Source organism: Xiphias gladius, chromosome 10 (genome assembly GCF_016859285.1).
Source record: "Xiphias gladius isolate SHS-SW01 ecotype Sanya breed wild chromosome 10, ASM1685928v1, whole genome shotgun sequence".
Taxonomy (NCBI): Eukaryota; Metazoa; Chordata; class Actinopteri; order Istiophoriformes; family Xiphiidae; genus Xiphias; species Xiphias gladius.
Window position 1 is genome coordinate 15,446,537 of NC_053409.1, and position 11,450 is coordinate 15,457,986.

The window sequence follows — 11,450 nt, forward strand, 5'->3', positions numbered from 1 at the left end:
CTCCACCACCACACCTCTCTCTCTTTTTCCTCAGCTTCTTCTTCTTCTTCTTCTTCTTCTTCTTCTTCTCTCCATCACTCCCATAACCCCTCCTCTTCCCGTACACCTCCTCCTGCTCCATTCAATTCTCAGCTCCCTCTCTCACTTTCTCTCTCTCTCTCTCTCTCTCTCTGCCTACCAGCTTGTCTCCAGTCAGAATTAGAGGAGGCTTTTTCTAAATGCATGCTGCTCTGAGGGGATGCACAGGCACATGAATATTGTGATCTTATCTGCTGAAAATGAAGCGAAAAGCATATAAACGGTAAGGCAAGAGACAGGAGAAGTGCATGCCTGGTGATATTAGCTTGTTCTTACACACTTATGAGAATAATGATTGTTGTGAGTGCTCTTTTGTAGCTGTTCCATTCTGTCCATGTGTTGCATAGTCTGAGAGCTTTGACAGAAAGGGTTGGGTAGACAGTTGTGCATTCAACAGTACAGTATGTCTGGAGAATATGAATACATGTTGTGCAGCGTGTGCGAGTAAACTGAAGCTTTTTGTCACCGTAATCTCTGCAGCAAAGGAAGTGAGGTTGCTCGAGACTATTTGATTTACCTGAAGTAAACCTGCATTTTTTTTTTTTTTTTTTTTTTTTTTGCTTGGCTGATTCAGCTTGCATTTGGATTTTATTGGCATGAGAATAATGGGGGCACCAAATGTTTTCACACCCCCCAATTAACTCTCATATTCATTCACTGGGCAAGATGATACCAAAGAGGCAATTATGGCTGATCAAGTGCATCATGAGAGAGAAAGTTGTTCTCATTAAACCAAAGTCCTCACCTTGTGTAGATTAAGAGAGAAAGAGATCCATAATGTTCTCTGTTACTTGATGAGTTGAGAAAAAGACACGTTATTACTTTAGAATTCAGCGGGTAGATCATGATGTCTTCTTGTATATTGTGCCTTGAGGTGGATTTATAATCTGCATGTCAGCATAACATGACCAGAACATCCAGAAGTTAATTGCTTTCACCTCCAGTCTTAACCCCCCCGCAAGTGAGGAAACATTGATTTTGGAGATGATCCCCGCTTCCTGTTACATAATTAAAGCAAACAGCACTTCGGATAAGGTGCTGTCCAGAGGGAAACTTTGGGTCTTTGAAGTGTGTTTCAAACTTCCTGTACAGTGGAAAGAGCTTTAATTAATCTGGTGGAGAAAAAAAAGAAGGAAAGGAAAAGTGAACAGTGTGTGCTAACCCTTTCAGCACTTTGAGTTATGTTAGCTTGTAATTTACATACTTAATTTACTCTGTGTCTCGGTGAATGTGGGAGGGTAGCCATAATACGTTTTGGCTTCAGCCCACTCCTTTTCGGTCTGATTTAAGAAGATATCACATTTCACATTAAATTGTCGATTGTTAATTTTCCAAAGATGAACTAATGGATGTAATATGAAAATCAATTTAAATCCAAGTATTCGAAGTAAAGATGTCTTGAGGGCTAGAAAAAAAAGAAAAATTAATGTATAATGAGTTGAACGATGGCACCAAAATTACATCCAGTGTTTTAAGCTTTAGTACAGCACCATGCATGGAATGCTATTTTACATTTATTCAATATCCCTTGTCTAAAAAATACACCATAACAACTCAGTTTATGACATTTTTTATGCATAGTTCAACATCAGGTATTTTTGCTGATACAACCAAAAGCTCTACCGAAATAATGGGTTATTTAAAAGGTTAAATACTTCAAATCAATGTGAATTAATAGGTGTTGAAGACAGTCCAAACAAATCCTCAGCTCTACCAACCCCCACCTGCACACAGTGCACTACTCCTCCTCAGTTTTTCTGAACCGATTCTTGTCATAGATAATGGGCCACAGCTTATCACCGAGGGCTGTGTTGATCTTTACTTGTAAACTGTGATGCCAACAAAGTTGAGATTACCGTGCTCTGACAAAACATTTCAAATTCCCTGTCTTCGCATGCAGGATGAAAAAAATGAACAGTACATGAGAGAATGAGCACATTAAGAGAATAGAAGCCAAATAAAAGTCAGTTTTTATGAGATTTACGAGTTTTTGATTAAAGTAGATAATTGAAACTTCATAGTAACTCTCATATTTTCCATCTTGTGCTAATTTTCCGCTTCAAAGTTCCATGTGTGGTAGATTGCTGTAACTGCTATTTGTCATTTATTTTTAGATTAATAATATCCTCTTTATAAGGTGATTAGCCGAGCCTGTCCTCTGGTGCCAGTCAGACAGAGGAAATGCTTTCCAGAGACCACAATACAAACATCACTGTCAAACTAGAGTTCAAAGCTGAAATGGTGATGCTCAAAAAGCATTCTTACTCTCCCAAATGAAATTTGTTAAAGAATTCGACAGTTTCCATGAGGCCAATTGCAGTGGAAGTGTCTGTGTGTTCATTGGAGCACACAAAATTACAGTCATAGCTGCTGAGATGAGTTTTGGATGAACCAAGGACAGAAAAGTGATCAAAACGGTACAAACAGTCGATACGATAAAAAAGCACGGGAAAAAAAGTTACATGGGCTTCACTTGACTTTCTGTGACTTTTAATGAGGACTCTACAAATGTTTCAGCTTACCTTCATCAGCTGTATCTCCCCATGATCCACTTTGCCTCCAGCACCAGCCCCTGGGAGACATCACTAGCCCACTCTGCTACACTCAGACTTTGAGGAATATGCCTAAAGAGGCTTTTTTTGTTCATCTCTCGGCTTTCCCTAACCTAGGCACGTAGCATCCAAAAGCAGATGCTCCCTTCAGGTTAGCCTGGAGCAGTTTACCACCTCCCCGTTCTCCCATTCTTCTGTCTAATTATTTCCAAGACGGTGAAATCGGAGATTTATGCAGGAGCCATTTGTGAGGGTGCACTACTACCCTCATCTGAGGGTGGCTGATGAGGGATTTGCCTTGGACGGTACTCAAGTGGTTGTCTTTGAGTGTGCACATATATCTGTATTCTCTGATTTACACCCTTGTGAAACACATGTCTAAGTCTGAAGACTCGACCTCTCCCTCCTCACCACACATACAGTAGACCTCAAGTGTCTTATAAACACAAAGTCTATGTACTGTATGTAGGAAGGGAGGGACTTGTAGCATTTCAATGTCACATATAAAATAGAGAAAATAAAGCTCTTCAAAATAAAGGTTTTGACTTGATCTTGTTGTACCCAATCAGACTATTTTAGCTCTGATGAATATTTTTTTTTTGTTTGTTCATGCAGCTCATTAATGCATTAGCTTCAGTCCTGATCTCTCTTGTTCGGTGTCATGGTTCAGAGACTGCTCCTATTATATCAATAATAATTTGTTTATACAGCCTCCATTGTGTCGGGCTGCAAAAAAAAAACATGCTGTTTCACCAGACAAGAGCCTTTTTGTCAAACGCATACAAACCAGCACTCGTACGAGCTACATGATCAACAAACTGTGCACCTATTGCACCCATTACACCTCAGTAAACTCTTCATTGAACCCTGGAGGGTCGTGCCTGCTGCCATATGTTCAGTGTACATGCACACAATCTCACCAACCCCGGGTCCCCTCCTGCAGTGTAATGCATGGTGGATGTCCAATCTGGGCTGTGATGATAAAAAGAAAAGGCTCGAAGATGAAAAATGCAGGATTCTTTCTTCAAAGACGAAATTTGGTCGTCATGGCCTTTTGTACCTCTTTGTGCTCTGCAGTGCTGAGCTGAGCTACTGCTCTACAGGAGGGACTGTATCATATAAACTGTAATTTTCTGAATTCAGATACAAAAGTTGGTTAATTTTGATGTCTACGGAAGAAGCAATCAGTAGTTTCTTTTATTATCTATAACATTATGGATGGATGCATGTAGTTAATTGTTTTTTTAGAAGTTTTAGTTGCAGAAAAGAGCGTGATGTGAGCTAATTTGCTGTTTGTTTTTTTAAATTTTTTTATAACCCAGTCACCAAAAATGTAATCTCATTTTATAACATTTTTGTGAACACTAGCAATGTCAGCAAAGACTGCTATGTGTCTGTAAACAAATACAGACTGCATACTCTTAATGGAATTATAATCACTATATTTATTGTAACATTATTATAATTTTGTTATTATAATTATTTTTACAATCGAACACATAACTACTTGTACAGGAAAGGAGTTCCTCATAGAGACAAGCCCACAGAGCATTATCACGTGACTCTGCAGTTCCCCTTCAGCTCTGTGCAGCTTTTTGGAAATCTTTCAGCTCATGTTTTGGTTTTACAGTCTGAAACTTAACTGTTTTGGTTCAGTTTCATTGTTGGCTGTAGCAGGCAGCTACAAAAGAAGAGTATTAGAAGAAGAGAATTTTCAGAGTATTTAGCTCAAAATTCATTACATAACCAGACACACAACTGAGATTAAATGAATGCTACTGTTGTTCCGTATCTGCTAAATGTGTAAATAGGCAACTTTTTGCTAACACACTGGCCATATCACCTAAAAGGTGATCATATGTCAGTGTTAACAGCTTGTTTCAACTCCCACCAAGTGGCCAAAAAGTCAGTAATTGCAGGTTTGAATCGCTATGTATTTTATATAACGCCAACTATAGATTCATTTTATTGATCCTGGGCAGAGAAATTGTATGGTCAAAGCAGCAAAAGTATAAGAATACAGAATACAGATGCATATTATACTCTAGATAAGGAACTATGAAACAAGACTAAGTCTACAGCCTTGCTAGCAGCTCTGTGAGGCTGTGCTTAAGCACAACAGTGATTTGAGCTAAATGCTAACGGCAGCATCCTAACATGATCAAAATGGCAATGCTAGCATGCTGATGTTTCGCAGGCAAAATTTTTACCTCGTTCACCATCTTCCTTTGGCAATGCTAGCAAGCCAACACTTGCTAATTAAAAACGGAAAAGTACAGCTGAGTCTGATGGGAATGTCATTACTTTTGCAGGAATTTGGTCATAAACCAAAATACTGGGCAAATCAGAACTCTGACCTGATGATGGGGCTAGATGAAGTTCAGCTAGCCATATACAATATGCAGAATGAAGGATAAAAAGGAACATTTGCTTTACAGTTTAGAGCTTTAAAATACTTTTCTCTCTACATAATGTTGTATCTTAACAGTCTGCGAGGCGATCACTTCCGTTCCTCTGCCAGTATATCATGACCGTGTCGTCGTGGCAACCTCAGCGAGGACTGAACTTGTTCTCTTTCACAGGATTTTAACAACGGAGAAATTGAGAAATCTTAACTCAGGATGTGGTCTTGACACACAAATGTATAAACTGTGTCAATCATCCTCTCAGTGCTCTGCCTCTTTCTTTTCCCTCTCCCTCCCTCTGAGTCTTGTTTCTTGCTTGAAGGGTCATGAAAGGTGAGGGGCACAATGAACTGTTGGCCTGTGGCACTGTGTAGCTCGAGCCATAATATTGTCTACTTACTGTATGTCAGGAAACACATAGAAAGAGAGACAGAGAAGACATATCGTGAATACATTCAGCAGTATAAAACAGAAAATTTTTATCAGGTTTATTAATTTCACCTTTTTTTTTTTTTTTTTTTTTACTACCAGGAAGCTTTTTAAAAAATAAGAGTCAAAATTTAAAGAGATCTCACAATTGTGCCCGCAGCTATTACATTGTCCAAGTTGCTGTGCAGAAGATATCCTGGTAAAATGTTTTTTCGGTCAAAGCCCACTCTGAAGTTTTGTCAATCTTCAGCAGAAATTGAAAATCTTTTCATCCTTTACCCATACAGAAACTTACACAATGCAGATGGAAATCTTTTCACAACACAATGTTTTTCCTTTTTGTTATTAAAGGTAAAAGTGAAATTCAGGGCAAGCAAATGGTGGAGCTGTAACTATGTTGTCCAGCTTTCAAATCCTCCCTTGTTGTGTGCAATTCTCTGCTCATTCTGACAGTCTCCTTTTAATTTTTCAGAAGAAATCAGAAAAAAAGGAAAGCCCAGGGGAATTCTTTAAAGCATGTTGAATTGAAGAGGAATTCTGATTTAAAGTTTTTATTTTTCTGGGGCATTCATACTTTCCAGAAAATATTTTTGGTAGATTTTATTTTATACTTCGACATTAATTGTTGAACTTCTTTGAGAGAATTGTTGAGCAGCACAGAAAAAAGATGAAATTGGTGTTTTAGCCGGAGGCCAATCTCATACCGACTGCACAATCACAGTGACTACGCTGAAAGGAGCTAAAAACAAGATATGAACCTGGCCAAAAACCCATCTAAAGCCAACTGGTACTGCTAAATTTGAGACCCAATGACACCCTGTGATCCCAAGCTATTTTTTTCTTAATTTCATCAGTTACAGTGTCTCTTTCTATCTTCCCGCATGTTTCTACTTATACTTATACGCATTGACAAATTGAATCAACTGGCAAATTCAAAAAGACAAAGAGAGAGATTTCTCAATATGTAACATTTGAAAATATCCAAAGCCAACCTGAGGTTAAAACTTTATGCAACAAAACTGACTATTGCAAACTAGCGCATTTGAATCAGTTTTATTTGTTGGTTTACTTATAAAAATGACCATACCTGATCAATGTGAAGATTTAACGAAAGTTAAATCAACCCTCCACAAACTTCCACTTGACGCCACTGCATGTCCATAAAGTTTAGCGACTGGCAACAGACAGATTAGAAAGCTTGACTTTTAGTTCCTAGTATTGGCAAGCTCCAAAAACACTGGATCTTACTCTTCCCATAATGCAACGGTAGCTACTTTTGTTAGACTGTCCCTGCTTGGTAAACAATCATGTCTTCCAAACCTCAAGCCCTCTGTTTGTACTGCACACTTTCTAAAAGTGTGTAGGCTCCAAGCCCAATCCTAGCACCTTATCGTCTGCTGTGACAGAAGGTGATCTGTCACAGCAGACGATATATTGAGCTATGCAGCATAACAAAGCGGGTATGAACTGGACTGTGAGGAACGGTGGGCTGCCAGTACCACACTCTAGTAAGTTACAGATGGGGCTGCGATTTACTCCCTATTAAGAAGTGCAGTACGCTGCTCAGACGGCCACATTAAGCTTTTCCATCAATGCAAAATGGTTTTTATATCACACTTTTAGTTTGGAGAGATGGCAGTGACTCACTTACCGGGAAACATCAGCTGAACAAATGCACATTCTAATCAGGGTTTTTTTTTATTAGTAAATGAAATCCTATCATTCCTAAAGCATTAACCACAAATACACAAAAAACACAGGGGTTGCACCATACCAGCCTTGCACTGCACAACACACATACACCATAGCACGATGTGGGAATGATCCCTTGTGGTGACTCCTGCTGTGGCCCCCTGATGTGATCTGATCTGATCAGATCAGCAATAGTGTGAAATACGCCTACAAATTGTCAAAATTGATTGAATGCTTGCTGTTTCCTCTGGAGGTTGTTACATGCACACGCACACAAGCTTCTACTCACACAAATAAAACTTCATTGCTATGACTGACGCGCCGTTTAAAGGGCCAAAGATACATGAACGAGCTTGAGGGAGTTTGATGAGTCATAGCGCAGTATGGGGAAACTATTCATTATCAGTTAATTAATACCCAGGAGCTTTCTGTGTTAGAAAACAGCATTATGGTTAAAAAGCCTGAAAGTGAATTCAAACAGATTGGCTGTTTGGCCCTGAACTGTGTTTGACATCACCTACAGCAACATGGTCAGGTCTGATATGTCTGTCTATTAATTGTACATCAAGTCCCGGATCATACTATAGTCATAACCACAGTCAATCAATGCACATGTTATCAGTGACATTTTTAGATCTTTTACTTCAACCTCATAGGGCTTTAGTGGCTCAAGTAATACTGATATTTAAGACGTTTATTATAAGAAGTTGGAGTGCTTTATAAGTATTATTGGTTTCAAGGCCAACGAGTTCTTCCTCTTAACCACTTAAGGTTGAGTCTCTTTTGATATGTAGATATAAATTAAAGGAGAGATAAACAGTGTTGGGATCGCTCCTCAGTTGCAGTTCTTGTCTTCAGGCAGCAAATCATGTTCACTAGTCATCATCATTGCTCTGGTGACTTAATCCACAGAGCTGTTTTTCTGGCCGCTGGTAGTGGAGCATGCACAAGAGACTGTTGTATTTCTGGAGTCTTGCATCAGAGAAAATACACAACACGTGGCTCTCAAGCAAAGCTTCACCCATTGTGGTACATCACACCAACGGAAAAAAACTTTAAAAATTTAAAAGAATGTTAGTGATTATCACCATTTATGCTTATGTTTGGTCACTTTTGGCTTTTATGCTATCATTTTAACTTATGCAGCAGCTGACATGCAGCTGAAGGACAACAGGGATCTTACTTTATTAGTTTTGGCCACAATTCCTATCAGTAACATTAACATTGTATTCATCGTGTTGAATGGGAATACAGCAACATCACAAGTGAAGTGGGGCAAGAAACATGGTCAGAACTTCAAATAAAACAAAAGAGAAGTTTAAAATATGGGACCTTTAAGTAGTACTTTTTGTGTCTCAAACCAAACTTTAAAGCAATATTTCAACATTTTGGGAAATATGAAGTGTAAATGTGTCAAATTGTAGTTTTACAGTTGATTATGTGCCAAAGAAATCTTGGCCATGCATAGTGACTTCCTGGAGTCTCTGCAGGTTGCCTTACAACTTTCCATCATTACACTTTTATTTATTTTTTTGATTAAACAAACAAGATATAACATGTTCATTATGGAGTTTTAAAGGTAATAGTAGGCGGATGTTGTTACCTATGGACAAAGCTAGATTAGCTGTTTCCCCATTTCCAGTCTTTGTTCCAAGCTATGCTGACTGGATGTGGGTTGTAGCCTTATATCTACTCTACAGACCTGAGATTGGTATAAGTCTTTTCATCTCTCACTCAACAAGAAAGCAAATAAGGATAGAAGAGACCTGGAGGACTTGATCTCAGCAATTATTTGGTTAGTACAATTTAATTGTGAGCCATAGAAATGATGGGCCAAACAACAAAAATAACACCTACAGAGTTACTCTTTAAGCTGTAACATGAAGGTTTATTGTTTACAGTGGATAAGGTGCTTGTGTCTCTGTGTACTGTTCACTTAATAGAAGACTTTGGCAGGGATGCCACTGTGGCCATTAAAGTTTGATGCCCTCATCTGGTCACTGTGAATAATATATCTGGCATTAAGAGTTTTTCCTTCTGAATTAAACCAAAGTCACTTGCTATGAGAACCATTCTCACAAAAGAGAGAAAGTATACGGGCAGAGTGGTAGGTGGAAACTGTCTGCCTGAAGGAGGCTATAGTCTGCAGTATTACAACAACCATTTGTTGTACTCCCTGTATTGCGCATAGTCTGATCATTATGACAAGTTGTAACACTTGTTGAAAGTATTTCAGGTAGACAAGGTTTACTTGCGTTCTCATTCAGACTAGACTCCTCTTAATACTTGGAACTCTGAAGAGAGGAATGTGTGCTTGATTTACATATCTTTTGCTGTTTTGAGTTTCTCTGGCAGTGTAGAAGCAGCAGTGAGCCTATCATGGGGTTCTCTGAGGACTTAAGATTTCTTCCTTCATGTGGATTGTGTTTACCTTGCCAAACAACACCTGAGGCACTAAGATCTGCTGTTTATCCCCCAGGGGGAGGTGCTATGATACAGTGAGGATACACTACTTCATATAAACAGAAGGGAGGTGTGTGTTTTTTTGTGTGCATGTGAGGATGGATTCTATACAACTGCACTGCCTTACCAATTCAGCAACTATTTCTGTATTCTTTCTCTCTCTCTCCCTCTGTGACTTGCAGATAAGAAAATGGCTACAGCAATGTTTTCAGCCACTGCCATTGTTTCCTGAGCCAGTGTGTAAGGGAGATTAAAAATAATAAGTAATGGTGCCATTAGAAATGGCAGCAGGCGACAAAACATTTATTCCAGTTTGTTGTTGAACTGCTACCCTGCAACACTCTGCAGGGAATGATAAAAGTTATGCTGCTGGCAACCCCTGCCTGTATTTATGTATTTATGCGTACTTGGCTCTTAAGGACAGGACATAGTGGGTTTTAAAAACCAAACATATGGACTATGTTTAGAGAAGATACCTGTAGTGGTAAATTGACCACTTGCTAAGCCCATTGTTACTGTTGCTACGCCTGTCAAGCTGTGCTAGCATGGTACACAGACTGCATAGCACGACGCATTAACCAGTTTACAATGATAACAGTGGCAGATTCAGCACTAACAATGTGCAGTAATTTTTGAAACAATGGGTCTTCAATTTCACTCAGTAGACAAAAGCTGATTCACATTTCTAGCCGACCACCTTGATTTTGTCAACAACACAACTGCTGCTAGTTGATTTTATCAGCTGTAGCTAGTTAACATAAACTAATGCTAATGCCAAAACTCAATGTGTTGGTTGAAAGCTGTCCACTGCTGACTTTTTACTGTTTCCAGCTGATTCATTTGAAAACAAAAAGCATGTAAAAGGGTTTTAAATATGCAATGACCGCTACATACATGATACAGTATAGTGCTAAAAGACTGAGGCTAAAGCTAGCTTACACATCTCAGGTAAAAAGTTAGCATTCTTAATGACGAACCATATAACAGACATGGAAATATGAAGGCAGCAGTAGTCCTAGTATTATAAGAATGATAAGTGAAGATATAAGTATTGTGTAAGTAAGTATGTATGTATTTTATTCCAACATAAAACTGTTTGGCTGCTTAGCTTGGACAAACAAGACAGAGATTAGGAGATTTTTCGTATTTTCAAAGACGTTTCTCTTTTAAAATTACAAGAGAAAATGATTTTAGGATGAGGACTATATGATCTTTTGCTATCTTGCTCAAAGACTATGGCTGTGATTGATGGAGCAAAAACCTCCCCAAATGCAATAAAGAGCAGGACAGAGATGCTAATGTTTGCCTAAACTCTGATGGCATGATGGACAATATACATCATACATCAGTTATGAATGTGGCTTTTTTATGTAACCTGTAAGTGCACAAAATAGACTTAGCTAATAAAATGCTCCTTGGCCTTGGCCTTGGAAGCAACTCTCCGCTAGGTTACTGTAGTAAGCTTATTAGCTAGAAATGTTAATGTTTGAAGTTTACGTAGGAGCAAATAAGCAAACTGTTTAATCCATTCTTTATACTTTCGTATTTCGGGTTTTTGGGTTTCGAAAGGCTAAAAAGAGACCACCCTCGAAAGTATCTCTTACTGCCACTTCAACATGCAGAGAAACTGTGATTGGACAATCAGCGCTTGAGGAGGGACTTAGCGAATATGTGTTGCAATTCAACAAGACTTGTCAAATGCACCTAGAAAGGTTTTTTTTTTGTGGCATTTTATGATGGCCAGTGGCAGGTTATTAAGCTGTTAAGGTGCAGGAGACCTGAGTCCAATCCCCAGAACCACAAAGCAATGATGAAGAATGGAATTGGAAAC